Here is a 26,137-nt window from a genome sequence, read left to right as displayed (position 1 = left end):
TTCCAGAAAACAAAAAGGGGAAGTATTTCTCAATTTCACTTAATATAGTTAATACAAACAGCTACCAAACTAGTCAAAGTCAATGGGAAAATTACAGTTCAATATGTTATTTAAAAACTTAGTAAAGGGTATTCAATTAGAAAAAGAGGAAGTCAAATTGTCCCTGTTTGCAGATGGCATGATTGTATATTTAGAAAACCTCATCATCTCAGCCCAAAATCTCCTTAAGCTAATAAGCAACTTCAGCAAAGTCTCAGGATACAAAATCAATGTGCAAAAATCACAAGCATTCCTATACACCAATAACAGACAAAGAGAGAGCCAAATCATGAGTGAACTCCCATTCACAATTGCTTCAAAGAGAATAAAATACCTAGGAATTCAACTTACAAGGGATGTGAAGGACCTCTTCAAGGAGAATTACGAACCACTGCTCAATGAAATAAAAGAGGACACAAACAAAAGGAAGAACATTCCATGCTCATGGATAGGAAGAATCAATATTGTGAAAATGGCCATACTGCCCAAGGTAATTTATAGATTCAGTGCCATCCCCATCAAGCTACCAATGAGTTTCTTCACAGAATTGGAAAAAAACTACTTTAAAGTTCATATGGAACCAAAAAAAGAACCTGCATTGCCAAGACAATCCTAAGCCAAAAGAACAAAGCTGGAGGCATCATGCTACCTGATTTCAAACTACACTACAAGGCTACGGTAACCAAAATGCATGGTACTGGTACCAGAACAGAGATATAGACCAATGGAACAAAACAGAGTCCTCAGAAGTAATACCACACATCTACAACCATCTGATCTTTGACAAACCTGACAAAAACAAGCAATGGGGAAAGGATTGCCTATTTAATAAATGGTGCTGGGAAAACTGGCTAGCCATATGTAGAAAGATGAAACTGGAACCCTTCCTTACACCTTATACAAAAAATAATTCAAGATGGATTAAAGACTTAAATGTTAGACCTAAAACCATAAAAACACTAGAAGAAGACCTAGGCAATACCATTCAGGACACAGGCATGGACAAGAACTTCATGACTAAAACACCAAAAGCAATGGCAACAAAAGCCGCAATTGACAAATGAGATCTAATTAAAGAGCTTCTGCTCAGCAAAAGAAACTACCATCAGAGTGAACAGGCAACCTACAGAATGGGAGAAAATTTTTACAATCTACCCATCTGACAAAGGGCTAATATCCATAATCTACAAAGAACTTAAACAAATTTACAAGAGAAAAATCAAACAACCCCATCAAAAAGTGGGCGAAGGATATGAACAGACACTTCTCAAAAGAAGACATTTATGCAGGTGACAGACACATGATAAAATGCTCATCATCACTGGCCATCAGATAAATACAAATCAAAACCACAGTGAGATACCATCTCACACCAGTTAGAATACCAGATCATTAAAAAGTCAGGAAACAACAGGTGCTGGAGAGATGTGGAGAAATAGGAACACTTTTACACTGTTGGTGGGATTGTAAACTACTTCAAACATTGTGGAAGACAGTGTGGAGATTTCTCAAGGATCTCGAACTAGAAATACTATTTGACCCTGCCATCTCATTACTGGGCATATACCCAAAGGATTATAAATCATGCTGCTATAAAGACACATGCACACGTATGTTTATTGCAGCACTATTCACAGTAGCAAAGACTTGGAACCAACCCAAATGTCCATCAGTGACAGACTGGATTAAGAAAATGTGGCACATATACACCATGGAATACTATGCAGCCATAAAAAAGGATGAGTTTGTGTCCTTTGTAGGGACATGGATGAAGCTGGAAACCATCATTCTGAGCAAACTATCACAAGGACAGAAAACCAAATACCGCATGTTCTCACTCATAGGTGGGAACTGAACAATGAGAACACTGGACACAGGGTGTGGAATATCACACACCGGGGCCTTTCATGGGGTGAGGGGAGGGGGAAAGGATAGCAATAGGAGATATACCTAATGTAAATGACGACTTAATGGGTGAAGCACACGAACATGGCACATGTATTCATATGTAACAAACCTGCACGTTGTGTACATGTACCCTAGAACTTAAAGTATAATAATAAAAAACTTATCTGAATATTATCAAAGCAACCTAAAATGACTATTTAAAAAAACTATTGTGAACATGTTGCTTTTATCTAAGGAATTCCTAGAATGACTTAAGAGTAGCTAATGTATCAATGTAATTCCTTATGTTTAATGATATAAGAACAAAATATGAAGAATCATCTCAAATAGAAAAATATTTCCAAAAAATCAATTAACTATGTTAAAGAAAAAAAAAATCTTAGTAACAGATATAGGACTTCTACCAAACACCTGTATCAAGCATCATATTTAGTTAAAGTTAATCTATAACTCTTTTAAAAAACACGTACAATGAAAAATGATGAAAATTATTTAACATTAGCAGAAATTTCCTTATGTTCCTCAAAGAAAACTGCTGTCTTCCAACAAAAGTGAAAATAGAAGCTACATAATTGGAGAGTTTATCAAATATACAAATACATTTTAAAAATCTACATAAAAAGTAAAATTAAGTGGGTAAAATTAGAAACATAATTACAGAAACAAGAAAACCAATAAATGTATAGAAAGATGTTTTACTAGTAATCAGGAATATTTGAATAAAACCACATAGGGATACTATCTCACACCCACTGTAGTGGCAAAAACTAAAATTTCTGCCAATACCAGCTATTGACAAAACATGGAGCAACAGAAAAAAATGTACACTTTTTCATTGGGGCATAAATTACAGGCATTTTGAAGAATTTGGTAGAGTTGACTGTGCACATAATCTCTGACTCAACAGTTTTACTTCTAGGAATATACTTGGGAAACTCTTGTGCATGTATAAAGGAACATATGAGCAGGATTGTTCATAGCTTTGTTGATTGTGATTGGAAACATCAGAAAGCTAAATTTCCATCAAAGGTAGGATAAAATAATAAACAGCACTGGAAATGAACAAATTGAGCTTACTTTTTTCAAGATGGGTAAATATCAAAATAACAAATGAAATAAGGAAGTTACAAATTTTTGTGTGCAGCTTGATGCTATTTATATCATTTTAAAAGGTAAAATTACACTATGTGTTATTCAGGGATTCATACATAAAGAAGTACTTAGGAATGATAAAACTACAGTCAAAATACTGGCTAATTCTGGGAAGATGTCATCAGATAGACATGAAAAGGAGTCTTCAATTACTTAGTAATGATTTATCTATTCAACTAGATGACAGATATTGTTGCTTATATTGTATTATTCTTTACACTTTTTTGGATTACTTTAACATTTCATAAAAATGACAAATATATGTGTAGGTGAGCCGTAAATAATTACTATTATCATTGCCCTGATGATGATTAAAGTTAATCCCAAACTGCAGAGGATTCCAACTATTACTATTTATATTTTTAATCCTTGAGTTTTATCTGTTAGGAGAGGCAGTAGGTGCATGTGCATGGTGATAACCCATGAACTGAAAAGTTCACTGAAATATCTGGGGTCTAAGGCCTAATTAACATCTTCGGTACTTGAGTTGAACGGCAAGACCTCTTCAGGCCTCTAGAGTAGGCGGGGAGGACTTTACATGACTCTGTAATGTTGGTGAATGCACGACTGGCCAGCCACATCTTGTTTCCAAGTATAGATCATAATCCATAATGGATGCCTTTTAGAAATCATATTTATGAATGTGCAGAGAGGCAGAGAATAGTGGCTGTATTCAACAAACACTATAAATAATCATGCTGCAGTGGAGCACAGAATCCAAATGCAATTTAGAAGTGCCCTATGGAATTTGTAGAGCATTTTCTTAAAGCAGAACTGGGAAAATTTTTATTTCTGTTCACTACTTGAATTCTGTGGAAGCACGAAGGAAAGTTCAGTCTAGTCCTTTTTCTTGGTATCAGTCTTTCCTTTATCATACATTCTCTGGTTGGGCTGAAAAATAAGCATTGTTGAGAGCTGAACCTAGATACAATGTGGGAGAACAAATTGTAATGTATTTGCTCCTACCCAAATCTGCCAAAATGTTATGATTCAGCCTGGCAGTATATGTTTACACCGTGGTATGAATTCCTGTAGCATGAAAAGGCATACCTGTGGCTGAGGTCCCTTTTTCCCCAGATTGAGGTTTTGAACTCTATTAAGAGTTCCTTATCCACCACCCACATCTACTCTATATTTACTGTCCTTTGGACCACTCTGTGCATGATCTTCTTCTATAATATGTGACCCACCCTCTTCTTTAGTGTTCACTCATACTTATCTCTTTTAGCTAAGACCACCTTGGCTTTCTCTCTCCTTTTTTAAAATAATAACTTTTATATGTGTGTTATTTCAGTGATTTAATTTGAAGTAGTAGTTTTATTTAAGATAATGGAGACAGATTATCAAGGTTAAAATCTCAGCTCCTTCAATTTCCAGCTGTATGATTTTGGTCAGGTTCAAACTTCTCTGAGACTGTCTCCTCATCTGTAAAATAAGGGTAATAATAGTAGCTATTTCATCAGGGTGTTGAGAGGATTAAGTAAGCTAATTCTTGTAAAGCACTTAGAATAGTGCTTGGCAGAGTGCGTGCTAGGTGTTGGGTTGTTATTGTTGTTAATCACTATTATTATTGAGATGTTATCTCTAATATATTCTAGAAAATATATAATGTAATAATATATTTGTAATAATCTCTGTTTACTTCCTGTAATAATCTCATGTTTACTTCCTCTGACCCATCCTAGTTTCCTACAACTTTCTTATTTGAGTTACTATTTGACTTACTTTATTTGCCTTAGCAAGGGGCAAGTAATGCTCCAAAGAAGCCCCCTCCACTAAGCCTGCCATTCTCACCAACAGCAATCTGGAGTGTTATGGAGACATGATGTTTGATAAGAAAGATAAGGTCCCTGGCCTCCTGGGTTTACAGTCCAGTGAAGGAAGATAGACAATAAACAAAGATATATGCTGGATCATCTGAAATACTGATTAATGCTAGGAAGAAAAGGAAGCAAGGTAATGGATTAGGGAGGCTGAAAAGATAAGGCTACTCAAAGAAGGATTTTTTCAGACTGTGGCATTTGAACTGAGAGCTAAATAGAAGAAGGATTATGTATTAAGAACACAACACAGGTAGAGGCAAAGGCTCATGCAAAGGCTCCGACACAGATGATGGATTTGAAAAGGTCAGAATATCTGGAGTGTAGTGAGCTCATCCTCATATGGGATGAGAACAGTCTAGATCTTATAGGGAGTCATAATATTGTTCAAAGCACCTACTAAAATCTAATCACAATAGAACCCATATGTTGGACAATATGGGCCTAAAATACTGTATTGTGTAAGATGCAAGCTGACGTCATAACAAAGGACAGAATTGGAATGAACCTGCCTACTTGAGTCAGATCCAGGGCCCAGATCCATCCCATTCTTGCTGCTTTTTTGGTGCCACCTGGTGGCGATTGTCTTCAAGCCTCAACGGCACATTGAGAACACTTCTTGTTCCTGTCTTAGCCAGAACATGACAGCTGTTCCAGAAATATGCTTGTGAGTTGGTGCCTCTTTAGTTGAAATGATCCCAGAAGAGTGAGCTAAGAGAATATTGAGCACATGGGGCCCATTCTCTTTCCTGAAGCAGGCCAGCCTCCTGTGTAATGCTGGCCTTGCCTTCTTTTCTCTTTCCATCTCCCCCAAATATAAGCACCTTATCCCACCTCTGTTAGAGAATTAGGACAAGACAGAGCATGAGACTAACTGACACTCAGAAGTCACATTATAATGAAATCATGTTATCAGGGAGTATGTCATCCAAGGATTTTATTGTATATTTTATTATTAGGGAGGATGACAATGTAACTTTGATTTTATACTTACTGTGCTTGATATATATTGATATTATAATATTTTCTTATATTTTAATTATATATGTGCTTGTCTCCCTCAAGGGAAATGTGCTACTCAGAGCTAGGAGAGGGTCTAATTCAACTTTGTGCCCCTAGTAAGAAAGGGGGAAATGAAAACCAACGTGTATATTCACCTACTACAAATAGTTGTAGAATAAGTCTTATTTAATAGTCACAAATAGTCTACAAGGCAAGATTGATTATCTTTATTTTAAAGACAAGGGAGACAAGGATGAAGAATGAAAAGCCACATAGGCAGTAAAGAACAGATCTATAAAATGCCATCCCAAATTGTCTGAACATAAAAGCTACCTGACTAGAAAAAAAAAAAAATATATGCAACAGATGTAAACTAACAAAGCCTGTTGACATTCCACCTAACCAAACCTATTACCTCCAACACTTGAACACGTTTCCTGGCAGGTTGCTAATGCCCAACAGATAATTGATGGGTTAAAAATGAAAAATACATTTGACCATTTTGGTGTTAAAGAGTGGGGTTAATGGCACCTATTTCCCTAATCAAAGAAAGTAGTCAAGGTGATTGGACATCAAGTTTATTCTTAAGTAGTAAGGCCACAGTCAGCTATGGTTTGGGACTCCAGGCAGCCCTACTGAAGTTGCACAGAAGCGGTACTTGTCAATGCCAATCAGTCTATTCCTGCTGTTCAATTAGGTTCTGATTTGTAATTCACTACCCTCCAGCACCATTTTACTCAGTGAATTGCAGTCAACACCACAGGAAAAATTAATGCCTGTGAAATAATACTTGAGTAATGGGAAGAAAAGCCAAATGCAAACTGTTCTAAGTGTATTTATTTTTTTCCAAAAATAATATGGAATTGCTCTTTTGCAAAGAAGTCATTCCTCAGGGAATGTGTGTGTGTGTGTGTGTGTGTGTGTGTGTGTGTGTGTGTACACCTGTGTGTGTATATGAGAGAGACACATTGGTGGCTCGATATCAGAAAAAAATACTTTTGCCAGATTATAATAACTATTATTTGTGATTCTATTAGTGGAAATGTATCTTTTTCAAATTAAAATATGTATTTACATACAGATTGAAAAGGAGGAACTACAAAATAGGCCAAGTTTTCTCAAAGACATGCTTGAAACTCTGAGTCAGTCAGAGGTTGTTGTTTTGTTAAATAAGTTAAAATAGAATGAAAGTAATAATATTTAGGATAATAAAAGTTGTCAAGTATTGAGCATGGACTCTGAAATCTGAAACTAATAATCAACTTCCAGGCATTATCTAATTTAAGTATCATGGAGATATAGCGATTATTTCCCTTATTTTAGTTATAAAGAAACTGAGACTGAAATATCAAATACATGGTTCCATAGTCAATTGAGGAACAGAGCCAGAACTTGAGTTTGGTTCAATTTGACTCAAAATATGTGTCTTAGAGCCTGAGCAACCCTGGTGAGCATGTTAGAGTGATGACAGGACACCCACCCCTGCCTGGGGTTCCAGGCTTTGTGCCCAGGACTGAGCGTACCAATCCTGGTATTGAAGTATTAGCATTTCCAGCTATATCAGTATTTATCTTATCAAAAATAAAAACATAAAACTAGATTAATCTTTAATTCAAAACGACTCGATTAGAAATGATTGACCTGGCAATGTCATTTAGTTAGCAGAGAAAATATTACACAATTCAAAGCGAGATTTTCAGAATCTAACATATTCCATCATTTTGCAAATATTAAAATAATACATTAAATCATTTTGTAAAATTAACAAATAACAATTTAACATTGTCAATTTAAATTGTTGATTTAAAATATTTGCCTTAAAATTTTTAATTCCAAATTTTCTGTATATTTGGTATATAAAAATGAAGATGTAGGAGTTCCATGCTAAACATAATTATAATGTTAGAGGTGTGCCATCCAAATAATTTAGAGATTTTGTCGCCCTTGTCAATGTGAGGGTAGGTGTCACAGACTCAGAATTCTAAATCTGTCAAGTATGAGTAAAGTGAGCCAGGTATGGACTGCTCTGCAGCGGAGGGTCCATGCGCCACCTAAAGGCAGCAGCTGCTCCTCACGTTCTGACAGTTGCACCCATGTGGCAACGTGAATTGAAGGTTGCCAGATTAATCTCTTTTTTGTTTTGTTTTTTTTTTTTTGGAGATGCCAGGCATCCAGATTCTTAACACTGGCATCTGATTCAATATTTAAATATAGCTCTCCCTGTGCCAAACAAAATCACACAATGTGTTGTGGGCTATTTCTGGCCAGGGGGCAGACTGTTTGGGTCATCTATGCTAAGGCTGTGGGAATACATCTGTCACAGGGGTTTGGACAATTTTCTTTGTGACAAGAAAGCCCTGCCTCATGGATTGAGAAACTATTCTTCTACAGTGTACAGTCCTGTCCTATTTTATTGAGGACTGGTTTCCAATGTATTTGTTCCTTTGCCAATGTCATTATTGAGAAGCCAGGAGCTGGATGGGGTATGTGATACTAATGGTCACAGCGATGGCAATGGGTGATCTAATCCTTCTTAGAGGGCTTTCTTATAGCTTGAAGGTAGGGCAGGTAAGTGGTAAAATTGAGGGTAAAGCAATGAAGAAACAGCGAAAGTCTCTGAAAATGACTTTACTATTTCGTGGCACTTTTGTGTTGACACAAATTACTTAATAATTCCCTTTTACTATTTGCTTTTAATTACATGTAAACACGTGCATGATTTTTACAGTACTGACCTTCATGTGGACCTCAATAGAAACAATCTGTGGACTTCTCTGGCTGTTGTGTTTCTACTTCTTTCTGAAAATCTCAGTCTTTGGCATAAGCCATGGGAAAAAGATAGGAGGGGACAGATGGGAGTAGCTTATTGAAAATTACTGAAAGAAAAAATACATACAAAAAGTGAAAGTTCAGCAGATGAAGAGGAAGCAGATATCATCAACCAGAATCAAATCCTACTGCAACATGTTTAATTAATTCTCTCTGGGGGACCTTCCTCTTGCTACCTGCCACTAACTTTCTTCTCCATCCCTCAGTGCCTAAATACCTAGCATATTATGTTATAAAGAATATAGTGTTATAAAGAACATAGACCCCATCTGGACTTCTCCACTTTGAGGTATTTTCTCTTCGGGCCTCAGTTTCATAATGTTTGAAGGAAGAATTTGAACCTTAAAGTGCCTCATTCACTGTGGAATGTGAGGATCAATAAAGATACTGTATATGATAGCATATCCATTATGGTTCCATGCTGCCCCACCCTAAGGGATAGCTGTTATTGCTAAGCCTCTGAGGCACAGTGTTTCACATAAAAAAAGACTCTCTAAGGACCCCATGATCTGACTTTGATTTTGAAGCCAGAGCATTGTCTAGAGATTGCAAGGAGGAAGTTGGCAGCTGAACTTTGCTCACTACAAGTTGGGGAGGTAGAGCAAATGAAGTTCTAATGAGCTGAACGAGTAGCTTCATGCAGAGCTGGCTCTGGATGTCTTCTCAGCAATGCTGTTGCTTCTCAGTGTTATTCACACTGCATTTCCCTCAGAGACATATTTGTTTCTACATCTGCCTCCCACAGCAGACCGTAAGATCCCCGAGGGCAGAAGCCATGTGTGGTTACTTATGGTCTCACAGAAGAAGGTGGAAGAAAGGGGCAACTTTGCTTACAGAAGAGCAGAGTGTTTGGCATTAGACAGACCTGAACTTGAATCCCAGGTCCATCATGTACCATTCTGTGGCCTTGGGAAGGTGACGTATACTCCTAGTGTTCTAATCTGTAAAATGGAGAAAGTAAGTTGTACTTATCAGCGTTACCATGGTGACTAAAACATAGTATCTGAGTACTTAATAGGCATTGAGAAAACTGTTCTTCCTCTTCCTTATTTATAATTTTAGCATCTAGCAAAATATTTGAGTGGGCTTATGTCAGGTGATAGGTGCCTGTACACGTGTGTGTGTCTATCATGTGTGTGTGTGTGTGTGTGTGTGTGTGTGTGTGTGTGTAGTTACCCGTTGCTTAACAACAGGGATATATTTTAAGAAATGCATCATTAGGCCATTTCATCCTTGTGCAAACATCAGAGAGTAGACTTACACAAACCTAGATGGTCTAGCCTACTACATACGTAGGCCACGTAGGCTATGTGGTATGGCCTATTTCTCCTCAGCTACACATCTAATAGCATGTTACTGTACTGAATACTATAGGCAATTGTAACATGATGGTAAGTATCTGTGTATCTAAACATATCTAAAGATAGAAAAGGTACATTTAAAATATGTTATACTCTTATAGGATCACTGTTGTATACATGGTCTGTCAAGCACACACACACATTTACTTCTTTTAAATGTATCTAGCAATTTGGCATTGGTATTCTTTTATTTTATTTATTTATTTATTTTTGAGATGGAGTCTTGCTCTGTTACCCAGGCTGGAGTACAGTGGCATGATCTCAGCCCACTGCAGTCTCCACCTCCCAGGGTCAATCAATTCTCCTACCTCAGCCTCCCAGGGCATCCGCCACCACACCTGGCTAATTTTTGTATTTTTAGTAGAGACGAGGTTTCACTATGTTGGCCAGGCTGGTTTTGAACTCCTGACCTCAGGTGATCTACCCATCTTGGCCCCCAAAGTGCTGGGCATTACAGGCGTGAGCCACCGTGCCCAGCCGGCATTGGTATTGTTTAAACAACTGTTGAATTGATTCATGGTATATGCTGTTAAGTATTTGTCCCATTACCTAGGAAACCTTGGGCAACTCTCCTCTCTCATGGGGACCTAACCTTTTTTACATGTAGAAGAGTGGTTTGGGGCTCAGAATTTGCAACTGAAAGCTCAAGTTCAATGAAAACTATGTCTTATGTATCCTGCACAGTGTTGGTCTAAATGACATTTTCAAACAAATAAATAAAACCAACCTTGTAACCAATTAGACAGACAGTGAATAAACCTTTGACTGGGTACAGTAATGGTATTTTCTGGGATTCCAGCAAGGCATGGTAACATTTTTGGAGCTACATTATAGCTGCTCTCCTTGGGCAGAACATATACGCTCTCTAGTTTACCAACACCTGGGCTACATCACTCATTTAGATTGCCTGCCTGGATTCTGTGATCTTTGGCGTGTTTGACCTTGAATATGGTATCGTACAGACATGTCATTCTTCTGTGCCTCTATGATTCAATGATTTCTAAGCATGTGGGATTTAGACATTCTTAGTCATAACCAATATCACTATGGCTAACCCACACAATAGAAAAGAGTTGTTGTTTTTCCATGGGCACTGAAAAGAGATATACAGCAGATGGTCATGGGCAATGACATTATCCTTTAAGTCATTTCTGATTGCTCTCCATCACATAATCTACCTCTCAACAGTCTTTCTTCTCTAGATACTAAAGTGGTTTTTCAAGATGTGTAGTTAAGTTTATTCAATGAGAAATGATTTAGTCCCTTTCTTTCCACTTTTTACTTGGTCCTGGCTCCAACCTTTTCAAGTCGCAGATGCTTCTTCATGGGACCAGCTCTGACTCTGGATCCATGGTGAGCAGCATGAGTTCTGCAAAGACATTTTCAAGCCAAGTGCATCCAGGATGCTGTGGAGCCACAAGCAGACAAAGCAGCATAAATGCTCTTTGGGAATCATAAACCCTAGTGCCCCTATCTATTAAGAGTTCTTGAATTTTCTCATCTTAATTTCTTCTCCAACTCACTGAAGAAAAAAAAAATAGATGCTGATTTCCCCCCTTTCAGAAGCACCATGATAAAACTTTGTGAATTTGACAAAAGCTTTTTTTTTTTTTTCCAGAATAACTTTTTCATTATGATGGTTACTTGTCTGCCATTTACACAACATGAAATAATTTTTCTCTGGCTGTAATCAGATGATGACAGAAATATGGTGAAGCTCTCTAAAGGATTGACTTACTTTAATTCTTCAGTTCTCATTCAGGGCTGAAGCCTTCTTGTTTCATTTGGAGGTGAATTATCTTATTGATCATGTCTGCATAAATACCTCTACTATGAATAATACAGACTATTGGAATATTCAAAGTAAAAAATGTGGACCTGTCTTTAAAGGGATAGGTTTAATGTCATGAAGAATAAATTAAAAATCAAATTGTGTTCCTCCTCTTAAGCAAGAAAATAAAGCATCATTCAGAATAGAATTCTTTTTTTTTAATTATTATTATTATACTTTAAGTTCTAGGGTACATATGCATAACGTGCAGGTTTGTTACATATGTATACTTGTGCCATGTTGCTGTGCTGCACCCATCAACTCGTCAGCACCCATCAACTCGTCATTTACATCAGGTATAACTCCCAATGCAATCCCTCCCCCTGGCCCCTCCTGCCTCCCCATTATAGGCCCCGGTGTGTGATGTTCCCCTTCCCGAGTCCAAGTAATCTCATTGTTCAGTTCCCACCTATGAGTGAGAACATGTGGTGTTTGGTTTTCTGTTCTTGTGATAGTTTGCTAAGAATGATGGTTTCCAGCTGCATCCATGTCCCTACAAAGGATACAAACTCATCCTTTTTTATGGCTGCATAGTATTCCATGGTGTATATGTGCCACATTTTCTTAATGTAGTCTGTCACTGATGGACATTTGGGTTGATTCCAAGTCTTTGCTATTGTGAATAGTGCCGCAATAAACATACGTGTGCATGTGTCTTTATAGCAGCATGATTTATAATCCTTTGGGTATATACCCAGTAATGGGATGGCTGGGTCATATGGTACACCTAGTTCTAGATCCTTGAGGAATCGCCATACTGTTTTCCATAATGGTTGAACTAGTTTACAATCCCACCAACAGTGTAAAAGTGTTCCTATTTCTCCACATCCTCTCCAGTACCTGTTGTTTCCTGACTTTTTAATGATCGCCATTCTAACTGGTGTGAGATGGTATCTCATTGTGGTTTTGATTTGCATTTCTCTGATGGCCAGTGATGATGAGCATTTTTTCATGTGTCTGTTGGCTGTATGAATGTCTTCTTTTGAGAAATGTCTGTTCATATCCTTTGCCCACTTTTTGATGGGGTTGTTTGTTTTTTTCTTGTAAATTTGTTTGAGTTCTTTGTAGGTTCTGGATATTAGCCCTTTGTCAGATGAGTAGATTGCAAAAATTTTCTCCCATTCTGTAGGTTGCCTGTTCACTCTGATGGTAGTTTCTTTTGCTGTGCAGAAGCTCTTTAGTTTAATGAGATCCCATTTGTCAATTTTGGCTTTTGCTGCCGTTGCTTTTGGTGTTTTAGACATGAAGTCTTTGCCCATGCCTATGTCCTGAATGGTGCTACCTAGGTTTTCCTCTAGGGTTTTTATGGTATTAGGTCTAACATTTAAGTCACTAATCCATCTTGAATTAATTTTCGTATAAGGAGTAAGGAAAGGATCCAGTTTCAGCTTTCTACTTATGGCTAGCCAATTTTCCCAGCACCATTTATTAAATAGGGAATCCTTTCCCCATTTCTTGTTTCTCTCAGGTTTGTCAAAGATCAGATGGCTGTAGATGTGTGGTATTATTTCTGAGGACTCTGTTCTGTTCCATTGGTCTATATCTCTGTTTTGGTACCAGTACCATGCTGTTTTGGTTACTGTAGCCTCGTAGTATAGTTTGAAGTCAGGTAGCGTGATGCCTCCAGCTTTGTTCTTTTCACTTAGGATTGTCTTGGCAATGCGGGCTCTTTTTTGGTTCCATATGAACTTTAAAGCAGTTCTTTCCAATTCTGTGAAGAAACTCATTGGTAGCTTGATGGGGATGGCATTGAATCTATAAATAACCTTGGGCAGTATGGCCATTTTCATGATATTGATTCTTCCTATTCATGAGCATGGTATGTTCTTCCACTTGTTTGTGTCCTCTTTAATTTCACTGAGCAGTGGTTTGTAGTTTTCCTTGAAGAGGTCCTTTACATCCCTTGTAAGTTGGATTCCTAGATATTTTATTCTCTTTGAAGCAATTGTGAATGGAAGTTCATTCCTGATTTGGCTCTCTGTCTGTTACTGGTGTATACGAATGCTTGTGATTTTTGCACATTAATTTTGTATCCTGAGACTTTGCTGAAGTTGCTTATCAGCTTAAGGAGATTTTGGGCTGAGACAATGGGATTTTCTAAATATACAATCATGTCATCTGCAAAGAGGGACAATTTGACTTCTTCTTCTCCTAACTGAATACCCTTGATTTCTTTCTGCTACCTGATTGCTCAGGCCAGAACTTCCAACACTATGTTGAATAGGAGTGGTGAGAGAGGGCATCCCTGTCTTGTGCCAGTTTTCAAAGGGAATTTTTCCAGTTTTTGCCCATTCAGTTTGATATTGACTGTGGGTCTGTCATAAATAGCTCTTATGATTTTGAGGTACTTTCCATCAATACCGAATTTATTGAGCGTTTTTAGCATGAAGGGCTGTTGAATTTTATCAAAAGCCTTTTCTGCATCTATTGAGATAATCATGTGGTTCTTGTCTTTGGTTCTGTTTATATGCTGGATTATGTTTATTGATTTGCAAATGTTGAACCAGCCTTGCATCCCAGGGATGAAGCCCACTTGATCATGGTGGATAAGCTTTTTGATGTGCTGCTGAATCGGGTTTGCCAGTATTTTATTGAGGAGTTTTGCATCGATGTTCATCAGAGATATTGGTCTAAAATTCTCTTTTTTTGTTGTGTGTCACCAGGCTTTGGTATCAGGATGATGTTGGCCTCATAAAATGAGTTAGGGAGGGTTCCCTCTTTTTCTATTGATTGGAATAGTTTCAGAAGGAATGGTACCAGCTCCTCCTTGTACCTCTGGTAGAATTCAGCTGTGAATCCATCTGGTCTTGGACTTTTTTTGGTTGGTAGGCTATTAATTATTTCCTCAATTTCAGAGCCTGCTATTGGTCTATTCAGGGATTCAACTTCTTCCTGGTTGAGTCTTGGGAGAGTGTAAGTGTCCAGGAAATTATCCATTTCTTCTAGATTTTCTAGTTTATTTGCGTAGAGGTTTTTATAGTATTCTCTGATGGTAGTTTGTATGTCTGTGGGGTTGGTGGTGATATCCCCTTTATCATTTTTTATTGCATCTATTTGATTCTTCTCTCTTTTCTTCTTCATTAGTCTTGCTAGCAGTCTGTCAATTTTGTTGATCTTTTAAAAAACCAACTCCTGGATTCATTGATTTTTTGGAGGGTTTTTTATGTCTCTATCTACTTCCGTTCTGTTCTGATCTTAGTTATTTCTTGCCTTCTGCTAGCTTTTGAATGCGTTTGCTCTTGCTTCTCTAGTTCTTTTAATTGTGATATAAGAGTGTCAATTTTAGATCTTTCCTGCTTTCTCTTGTGGGCATTTAGTGCTATAAATTTCCCTCTACACACTGCTTTAAATGTGTCCCAGAGATTCTGGTATGTTGTATCTTTGTTCTCATTGGTTTCAAAGAACATCTTTATTTCTGCCTTCATTTTGTTATGTACCCAGTAGTCATTCAGGAGCAGGTTGTTCAGTTTCCATATAGTTCAGCAGTTTGGATTGAGTTTCTTAGTCCTGAGTTCTAGTTTGATTGCACTGTGGTCTGAGAGACAGTTTGTTATAATTTCTGTTCTTGTACATTTGGTGAGGAGTGCTTTACTTCCAATTATGTGGTCGATTTTGGAATAAGTGCTATGTGGTGCTGAGAAGAATGTATATTCTGTTGATTTGGGGTGGAGAGTTCTATAGATGTCTATTAGGTCTGCTTGCTGCAGAGATGAGTTCAATTCCTGGATATCCTTGTTAACTTTCTGTCTCATTGATCTGTCTAATGTTGACAGTGGAGTGTTGAAGTCTCCCATTATTATTGTATGGGAGTCTAAGTCTCTTTGTAAGTCTCTAAGGACTTGCTTTATGAATCTGGGTGCTCCTGTATTGGGTGCATATATATTTAGGATAGTTAGCTCTTCCTGTTGAATTGATCCTTTTACCATTATGTAATGGCCTTCTTTGTCTCTTTTGATCTTTGATGGTTTAAAGTCTGTTTTATCAGAGACTAGTATTGCAACCCCCGCTTTTTTTTGTTCTCCATTTGCTTGGTAAATCTTCCTCCATCCCTTTATTTTGAGCCTATGTATGTCTCTGCGTGTGAGATGGGTCTCCTGAATACAGCAGACTGATGGGTCTTGACTCTTTATCCAGTTTGCCAGTCTGTGTCTTTTTATGGAGCATTTAGTCCATTTACATTAAAGGTTAAGATTGTTATGTGTGAACTTGATCCTGCCATTATGATATTAACTGGTTATTTTGCTTGTTAGTTGATGCAGTTTCTTCCTAGCCTAAATGGTCTTTACATTTTGGCATGTTTTTGCAATGGCTGGTACCGGTTGTTCCTTTCCATGTTTAGTGCTTCCTTCAGGATCTCTTGTAAGGCAGGCCTAGTGGTGACAAAATCTCTAATCATTTGCTTATCTGTAAAGGATTTGATTTCTCCTTCACTTATGAAACTTAGTTTGGCTGGATATGAAATTCTGGGTTTAAAATTCTTTGCTTTAAGAATGTTGAATATTGGCCCCCACTCTCTTCTGGCTTGTAGAGTTTCTGCCGAGAGATCTGCTGTTAGTCTGATGAGCTTCCCTTTGTGGGTAACCCGACCTTTCTCTCTGGCTGCCCTTAAGATTTTTTCCTTCATTTCAACTTTGGTGAATCTGGCAATTATGTGTCTTGGAGTTGCTCTTCTCGAGGAGTATGTTTGTGGCGTTCTCTGTATTTCCTGAATTTGAATGTTGGCCTGCCCTACTAGGTTGGGGAAGTTCTCCTGGATGATATCCTGAAGAGTGTTTTCCAACTTGGTTCCATTTTCCCCCTCACTTTCAGGCACCCCAATCAGATGTAGATTTGGTCTTTTTACATAATCCCATACTTCTTGCAGGCTTTGTTCATTTCTTTTTCTTCTTTTTTTCTTTTGGTTTCTCTTCTCGCTTCATTTCGTTCATTTGATCCTCAATTGCTGATACTCTTTCTTCCAGTTGATCGAGTCGGTTACTGAAGCTTGTGCATTTGTCACGTATTTCTCGTGTCATGGTTTTCATCTCTTTCATTTCGTTCATGACCTTCTCTGCATTAATTACTCTAGCCATCAATTCTTCCACCTTTTTTTCAAGATTTTTAGTTTCTTTGCGCTGGGTACATAATTCCTCCTTTAGCTCTGAGAAGTTTGATGGACTGAAGCCTTCTTCTCTCATCTCATCAAAGTCATTCTCCATCAAGCTTTGATCCGTTGCTGGCAATGAGCTGCGCTCCTTTGCCGGGGGAGATGCGCTCTTATTTTTTGAATTTCCAGCTTTTCTGCCCTGCTTTTTCCCCATCTTTGTGGTTTTATCTGCCTCTGGTCTTTGATGATGATGGTGACGTACTGATGGGGTTTTGGTGTAGGTGTCCTTCCTGTTTGATAGTTTTCCTTCTAACAGTCAGGACCCTCAGCTGTAGGTCTGTTGGAGATTGCTTGAGGTCCACTCCAGACCCTGTTTACCTGGGTGTCAGCAGCAGAGGCTGCAGAAGATAGAATATTGCTGAACAGCAAGTGTACCTGTCTGATTCTTGCTTTGGAGGCTTCCTCTCAGGGGTGTACTCCACCCTGTGAGGTGTGGGGTGTCAGACTGCCCCTAGTGGGGGATGTCTCCCAGTTAGGCTACTCAGGGGTCAGGGACCCACTTGAGCAGGCAGTCTGTCCCTTCTCAGATCTCAACCTCCGTGTTGGGAGATCCACTGCTCTCTTCAAAGCTGTCAGACAGAGTCGTTTGTGTCTGCAGAGGTTTCTGCTGCTTTTGTTGTTGTTTACTGTGTCCTGTCCCCAGAGGTGGAGTCTACAGAGACAGGCAGGTTTCCTTGAGCTGATGTGAGCTCCACCCAGTTCGAGCTTCCCAGAGGCTTTGTTTACCTACTTAAGCCTCAGCAATGGCGGGCGCCCCTCCCCCAGCCTCGCTGCTGCCTTGCCGCCAGATCCCAGACTGCTGTGCTAGCAATGAGGGAGGCTGCGTGGGCATGGGACCCTCCCGGCAAGGTGTGGGATATAATCTCCTGGTGTGCCTGTTTGCGTAAAGTGCAGTATTGGGGTGGGAGTTACCCGATTTTCCAGGTGTTGTGTGTCTCAGTTCCCCTGGCTAGGAAAAGGGATTCCATTTCCCATTTCCCCTTGCACTTCCCAGGTGAGGCGATGCCTCTCCCTGCTTCAGCTCTCGCTGGTGGGGCTGCAGCAGCTGACCAGCACCGATTGTCTGGCACTCCCTAGTTAGATGAACCCAGTACCTCAGTTGAAAATGCAGAAATCACCAGTCTTCTGTGTTGCTCGCGCTAGGAGTTGGAGACTGGAGCTGTTCCTATTCGGCCATCTTCCAGAATAGAATTCTTAAGTTCATAAAGCAACTAAGGATTAGATATAATGGCATAAGGGAAGAAGTGAAACGTAGTCCCTTTTGTTCCCTGGCCATCATCAGACTTGTAGTTTGGTGGAAGTAACAGTGTGATCTTTTGAGAGGTGGAGTAGCCTCATGAAGTTTTGTATTCAGAGAAAAGCAAGCCTAAAACTTAGCATACCACGTAACTAGATATGTTGCCTTATGGAAATTATTTAATACCTTTCAGACTTGTTTCCTTTATCTGTAAAATGGAGATAAAAATATTCTATTGGTTGAATTTATTTTGGCTGGAAGTAATAGAAAACTCAAGTAATTGTGGCTTAATAATAAATTCTTTAATTCTCTCTCATGACATGAAATCTGGCAATCTGTAGCTCCAGGGTTGGTTCAGCAGCTCAGTGATATCAAAGGCCTACTTTGGTGTTTCTCTGATTTAATTGGAGTATTTCCCATAAACTAAAGAAGGCTGTATTTCTCTAGTCCTCACATCCTCCAGTCAGCTAACTAAACAGAATGAACATATTAGAAATTCTGTCATTTAACCATGAAAGTCAACTCCACTGCCACTTCATCACCAGCAGACTTCCCCTTACTTCTTATTAGCAAGAACTTGGTCACATGCCCTTATCTAGACAAATCACTGGGAAAAAGGATGAAAATTCCATTACTATTATTATAGATATGTGGTTCTCAAAGTAGAGTCCTCAGATGATTCTGGCAAGCTCGTTTAAATACAGACTACTGGGTTCTACCCCCAGAATTTCTAATTTAGCATGTTGGGTGGTACCAGATAATTTTCATATATAATATGTTTCCTGCTGATGTTAATGGTGCTAGTCTGAGGACCACTGTTTGAGAACCGTTGATTGAGACCAAGAGTGATTTATGCAAACAAGTCAAGGTTCTTCTAATTGAAAGTGAATGCGTGGGAGGTGGAGGGTGTATCACTCAGGATAGAGCAGAAAGACAAAATCTGTATGGTGCCTGCCCCCAGGATGGAGGATGGGGAGTGCACAGCCGCTACCATTCTACGAGCTGAAATTGACCGAAACATACCTGGAAGTTGCAAGCCTTCAAATAGACTCCAGAGTCCTAAAATTGTTCTATCAGGCAGATTCTACCAGTGTAATTATAGTCTAGGTTGGGAGAGAGACTCCTGGTGCTGACTACTCTGCTATGTTCCCAGAATCCTCAGAGGTATCTTTCATACATAGTTCATAAGGTGACATTGATATCTTTTTAATTTACCTTCTTGACAACAATAAATACCCATATCAATCGCTTTGGGAAAAACAACAACTTTGATCTGGCACTAATAGAAGAGAGGTAAGGAAGGTGCCCTTTAGACAGAGGAGCCTTCCAAAGGAAAACACACACACTGTCAAAGTAGCATGATTTCTTCAGCCAATACATCCATCTCACAATATGCCGTAGGACTGACATAAAAAGAGGCCTAAGGGACATCTGTGGATTTTGTCTCACCAGAATTCAGTTCCTGTTCTAATAAGGGCATTCCAATAGTTTCTGAGGAACAACCCCTTCTAAATTCTCAGTTTAAGATATCTCAAGTAGTGCTGATTTTACCTCTTGCTCTAGGGGTGGGCTGGTAACCAGATATGATCACAGTAACTACTTCAGGACTCAGCATGTAACCAAATCAAGATGAATGAAGCTCAAATCCCGTTTTTGGTTTGTTTATTTTTGTTTTTCTGGGGTTTTTTTTGGTTTTTTGGTGTTTTTTTTTTTTTTTTTTTTTTTTTGAGGTGGAGTCTTGCTCTGTTGCCCAGTCTGGAGTGCAGTGGCATGATCTCAGCCCACTGCAATCTCCGCCTCCCAGGGTCAAGCAATTCTCCTACCTCAGCCTCCCAGGGTGCCCGCCACCACACCTGGCTAATTTTTGTATTTTTGCAATAGATTTGTGCCAATACTATTGGTAAGAATCTCTCCCTTTGACAGATTTAAAATGATGTCTGCCTAGAACATCTGGAGGCCATTACATGAAGAGGTTCTGGCTTATAGGAGTGGTAATATGATGACGAGCAGAGTGGAGATACAGAGGGAGCCTAAATCCTGATAATATTGCTTCGTTGCATGGATCCCATAGAGTCTAGAGCCCCTGGACTTGTACATTTTGTGAGTCAATATGTTTCTTTTGGGAGAGGAGAGGTAAGCAGGGTTACGGTGTCACTTACAACAGAGGGCCCAGTGTCAAAAGGTGCATCAGCACCTGCTTACTATTCAAGTACTCAGCCCCGGCCCTTCCTCATGCACCTGCTCCTTACCCTATGCCGACCTTCTTTCCATTCTCCCAGATCTGTATTCCCTGACCACTCCTCCAACCTTTGTCCTTGACTCCTTCCTTTGGTTTTGATGTGCAGAAACATTTTTTGGTCTCTGATTTGGTTCTAATTTAAAAATAAATGCATCTGGCTATCCTGCCTCAGGGCAAATTTAGAAATATTTCTTTCAGTTCAATAGAGTCCTATGGTTACCCTTTTATTGGCACTAATCTTATCTCACATACCGTACTCTGTGGGTAGGACCAGATGTAGGGTAAAAATCTATGTGCCGGTCTTTTACTGGTTTCTTACAGATTTAAAATTAGAATGTTGGCTTTATATTTTTCTCTCTTTTGAATATAAGTATTACAGCTACACATTTGTTTCTAGGCACTACCTTAACTGGTTCCCACAGATTGTAACCTGTTGTTTAATAATATCATTCAGTCCAAAATATTTTACATTTTCCTTATAGTTTAATTCATTGACTTTTGGAATTTGTGTAATTTCCAAATATTTGTACCTTTTCTAAGTATCTTATTTTGATTTGATATCTATTTAATTCTGTTGGGACCAGAAAACATACTCTGTAAGATTTCAAGCTTTTGAATTTTGGGGGGATTGTTTTATGAATGAGGATTTGTTCTATCTTGGTCAACATTCCATGCACACTTGTAAAAAATGTTTATACTACAGTGATTTGGTATAATGTCCAAGAAATGCCAATTAGTATTGTTCATATCTTCTATATTGGTGACTTTTTGGTGTATCAGTTACTGAAATAGAGGTTAAAATCTCTAGATTTGTGTTTTTTCCTTTTGGTTATTTTATTATTGTTTCATGTGTCTTGAAGTTTTGCCATTAAAAATTATATATCAATTGCTGGATCAAATTGTAGTTTTATTTTTAGTTCCAGTGTTTTTCATAGAGGTTGCTCTAATTTACATTCCCATCAACAGTGTATAAGTGTTCCTTTTCTCTGAATCCTTGCCAACATTTGTTAATTTTTGTCTTTTTAATAATAGCCATTCTGATTGTTGTCAAATGATATCTTGTGGTTTAATTTGAATTTCTCTGATTAATAATCTTGAACATTTTTTCATATAATTTTGGTCATTTGTATGTCTACTTTTGAAAAATGTTTATTCATATCTTTTGCCTACTTATTAATGAGATTATTTGATTTGTTGTTGGGTAAATTTTATATTTGTGTTCCTGGTAAATTCTGGATATTAGTTTCCTGTCAGATCCATGGCTGGCATATGTTTTCTTCCGTTATGCAGACTGTCTCTTCACTCTGTTGTGCCCAAAGGAAAAAAGTCATTATATCAAAAACCTACCTGCAATCGTCTTTTAATTTAAGTACGGTTCGCAATAGTGATAATAGGGAATCAAACTAACTCTTCATCAACAGGTGATTAGATAAAGAAAATGTGTTAGATATACACAATGGAATACTATTCAGCCATAAAAAATGAAGTCATGTCTTTTGCAGGAACATAGATAAAACTGGAGGCCATTGTCCTAAGTTAAACAAGTCAGACACAGAAAGACAAATACCACATGTTCTCATTTATAAGTGGGAGCTAAATAATGTATACACATGAATATACAATGTGAAATGATAGAAAATGGAGACTCTGAAGGTGTGGGGGTGGGAGGGGAGGTAGATGATGAGAAATTACTTAATGAGTACATGTAAGTCCCGTGATGGACACACTAGAAGCCCTGACTTCTCCACTATGCAATATAGCCAGTTAACAAAGTTATACTTGTACCCTATAAATTTATACAAAGAAAAATTTCAAACCTATATATTTAAGAGTGTTACATCTTCTTGGCCAATTGATTCTTTTTATGAAATGACATTTTTATCTTTGCACATTTTCTTTATCTTGAAGCCTATTTTTTTTCTGAAACCCATATAGCTATTCTAGTTTTCTTGTCATTCATGTCTACATGGAATATCTTTCCCCATACTTCTATTTTAACCTGTTTGTGCTTTTGTATCTAAAATACATCATTTGTATACAGCAAAAATTGGGTATTGCTTTTTTCTAGTCTGATAATCTTTGCCTTTAAGTGTTTAATAAATATACATTTATTATAAATATTGATATGGTTGGGTTTGGGTCTACTATTTTGCAGGTTTTTTGTTTTACTTGTCTTTTTATACTGTAGATCCAGTATTATCCAATGCCTTATGAGATTCTGCAGTCTGGCTTGTGGAATCATGCACTGTTCCTCTTCCTGTGTAAGCACCAGGCTCTACTACTTCTAATATATTTTGGTGATCTTTCTCCAGCTTTGGATAATTTAATCATATTTATTTTCTGATTAGCACTTTGCTGATTACCTGACTGGTATTCTCTGCAGAACATCAAAATTACCTCTCTGTTCAGCTATCTCCTCTCCAATACTCTGCTTTATAACCTCTGCTTGTCTTGGTCTTCCTATATTCCCATCGTTGTATCCTCAAACCAGGTAGTTCAATAGGCTCCTCATGGGTTTTCTTCCTTCTACCATGGCCTGCACCTCTCTTAAGGTAGTAAACTGGGATATTTGTAGCACTCTTCTCATTTGTTTTATATCTCTTAGGGATCATTTTCTTAGTTACTTAATTTCCAGTATCTTCAAAACTCTTTTTTCGTGTGTGTGTATGTGTGTGTATATATATATGAAAACATGTATGTATATGTATGCATTTGTTCCTATTTGTTTCAGATAAGACAACAAATTCAGTCCCTGCTACTTTACCTTGGTAGCAGAAATCTGTTCACTATTCAACTCAGTATGTTTTTCTTTACATTTTGAACATATTTTTAATAGTTTCTTCAAAGTCCTATGTATTCCCCCAAGTGTACAAGAGGCTGTATAGTATAATGATTAAATGTGTGTATTCGGGAGTCAAGTAGACCTTGGTTTAAATCCCCACTCTGTCACTTTCCAGATGTTTTACCATGGGTATATTATTTAAACATGTATGCCTCCATTTTCAGTAAAATTAGAGCAATTCAAATGATCTCAGAGGCATTCTGAAGATCAAATGGAGTTGTGAATATAAAGCACTTGTCAGAGAACCTGACACATAGTAAATTATTAATAGATGGAAGTTCAAAAATTCTTCCTATTTGATAGAGAAACTGTAGTAAGAATCATAGAATATTCTAAAATAGAATGTATGTCAGAATTAAATGGGGTGGTAGAACTGTTAAACACTATAGGAATTCAGAGAGAAGAAAGAGGACTTCTTGGTTGAATTAAGATTTGTGCTTGGATTTTAATTGTAAAACAATCACTTGCAGGGCGGGAAGCCTCAAATTCAATGGAGTATGGAATAAGTGGGTATGTAAAGCAACCACCCCAGGGAGTGCAAATGTTTTATGATGAAGAATTTTGAGAAATAAAGGCAAATTGACAGTCAAAGTGAGGTCAATTATTTATGCTTTGAATGCCCGATAGGAGATTTTTATAGTAAGAATCATTTGTAATTACTAGAGGAGCAGGATATTTTTAAAAATCATAGAATCACAGGATTTCCAGGCTTGGAGTAAATAAGATTTAGTTCCATGTTTTTAAAATCTTCAAGGTTCATAGCAGTCAAACTTCAATAGTTTTGTTCGTTGGTTATGAGGGATGACAGTAAGGAAGGAGTGCTGGGGAGGAAGATAAATTTGGTAGATAGAAACACGTATGTCATGTAAAGCTTTGGGCAGGATAAGTTTGAAATGAGACCTCTGAGATTTGCAAATCCATATTCAATAGTAAATACATTTCTGAATTTGTGTTAGAGGTTAACTTAGAGATATAGATCAGAGTTTCCAGAATAAAGGTGAGAGTTGAAATGTTAACAGATGGGTTCTTTTAGGAAGATTTTGAGCAGTTTGTTAGAGAAAAGACAGAAAGGCTTCAGAGATAAAATTAGATGGCCATAACCAGGAAGAAATGGGTTATTTTGTGCAAAGTCACTAAAGAAAGAGAGCTCTATTGCCATTACTATTCACATCACTGTTAATAGCAGGTACGTTTCAGATTAATACACAAAAACTAGTTACTAATAAGGACTTACAAAGAAGAAACAGCAATCATGACATCACCAGATATTTTGTGAGACAATCACTTGACTTTGCAGAGCTTGTTCATACCTTATTGGAGCTTGTTTGTAAGGCAGACAAAATTTGTATTTTTAAAATTGCCATTTGCCTAATGAAGAACCCGAGGTACAAAGAGGTTACTTAAACCTTCTAGCAGTCATTCAGCTGGTTAGCAGCAGAAGAAGCTATGAGCCCAAAGCTAAGATCTCCCGTATTCTGGAATATTAAAAGTAGCCGTTTTAGTTTTTTCTCGTGCTGCTAATAAAGACATACCTGAGACAGGGTAATTTAGAAAGGAAAGAGGTTTAATTGACTCACAGTTTTATATAGCTGGGGAGGCCTCACAATCATGGCAGAAGGTGAATGAGAAGCAAAGTCAAGTCTCACATGGTGAAGACAAGAGAGCTTGTGCAGGGAAACTCCCATTTATAAAACCATCAGATCTCATGGGACTTATTCACTACCACAATAACAATACGGGAAAACTGATCCCATGATTCTATTATCTCTACCTGGCCCTGCCCTTGATACATGGGGATTATTACACTGCAAGGTGAGATTTCTGCCCCTCATTCTGCCCTGACCCCTCGCAAATCTCATGTTCTCACATTTCAAAACCAATCATGCCTTTCCAACAGTCCCCCAAAGTCTTAACTCATTTCAGCATTAACTCAGAAGTCCAAAGTCCAGTCTCATCTGAGACAAGGCAAGTCTCTTCCACCTTATGAGTCTGTAAAATCCAAAGCAAGTTATTTACTTCCTAGATTCAGTGGGGGTACAGGTAGTAAGTAAATACACTAATATGGGAGAAATGGCCAAAACAAAGAGACTACAGGCCTCACGCAAGTCCAAAATCCAATGAGGCAGTAATTAAATCTTAAAGGTCCAAAATAATCTCCTTTAACTCCGTGTCTCACATCCAGGTCACACTGATGGAAGAAGTGGGTTCCCACAGCCTTGGACAACACCGCCACTGTGGCTTTGCAGGGTATACCCGTCTCCACTGGCTGCTTTCAAGGGCTGGCATTGAGTGTCTGCAACTTTTGCAGGTGTGCGGTGCAAGCTGTCAGTGGATCTACCATTCTGGGGTCTGGAGGATGGTGGCCCTCTTCTCACAGCTAGCGCTACTAGGCAGTGCCTTAGTGGGGACTCTGTGTAGGGGCTCCAATCCCACATTTCCCTTCTATACTGCCCTAGCAGAGGTTCTCCATGAAGGCTCTGCCCCTGTAGCAAATTTCTGCTTGGACATCCAGGCATTTCCATACATCCTGTGCAATCTAGGCGGTGGTTCCCAAACCTAAATTCTTGACTTCTGGGCACCCACAGGCTCATCACCAAGTTGAAGCTGTTGAGGCTTACAGCTTGCGCCCTCTGAAACCATGGCCCAAAATAACCTTGGCCCCTTTTAGCCTGGGATAGAGCAGCTGGGATGCAGGGCACCAAGTGCCAAAGCTGCGCACAGCAGAGAGGCC

The 26,137-nt window shown here is 38.4% G+C and overlaps 1 protein-coding gene across 2 annotated transcripts in view; it reads left to right on the top strand.

Annotated features, from left to right (window-relative positions):
• NELL1 (neural EGFL like 1) overlaps nt 1-26,137 on the top strand; it is a 949,455-nt gene that overhangs the window by 870,679 nt on the left and 52,639 nt on the right. The gene's annotated exons all lie outside the window — the stretch shown is intronic.

This window comes from Macaca fascicularis, chromosome 14, assembly GCF_037993035.2.
Source record: "Macaca fascicularis isolate 582-1 chromosome 14, T2T-MFA8v1.1".
Classification (NCBI taxonomy): domain Eukaryota; kingdom Metazoa; phylum Chordata; class Mammalia; order Primates; family Cercopithecidae; genus Macaca; species Macaca fascicularis.
Note: the sequence above shows the minus strand (reverse complement) of the source record. Positions and strands in the feature narration are given on the sequence as shown.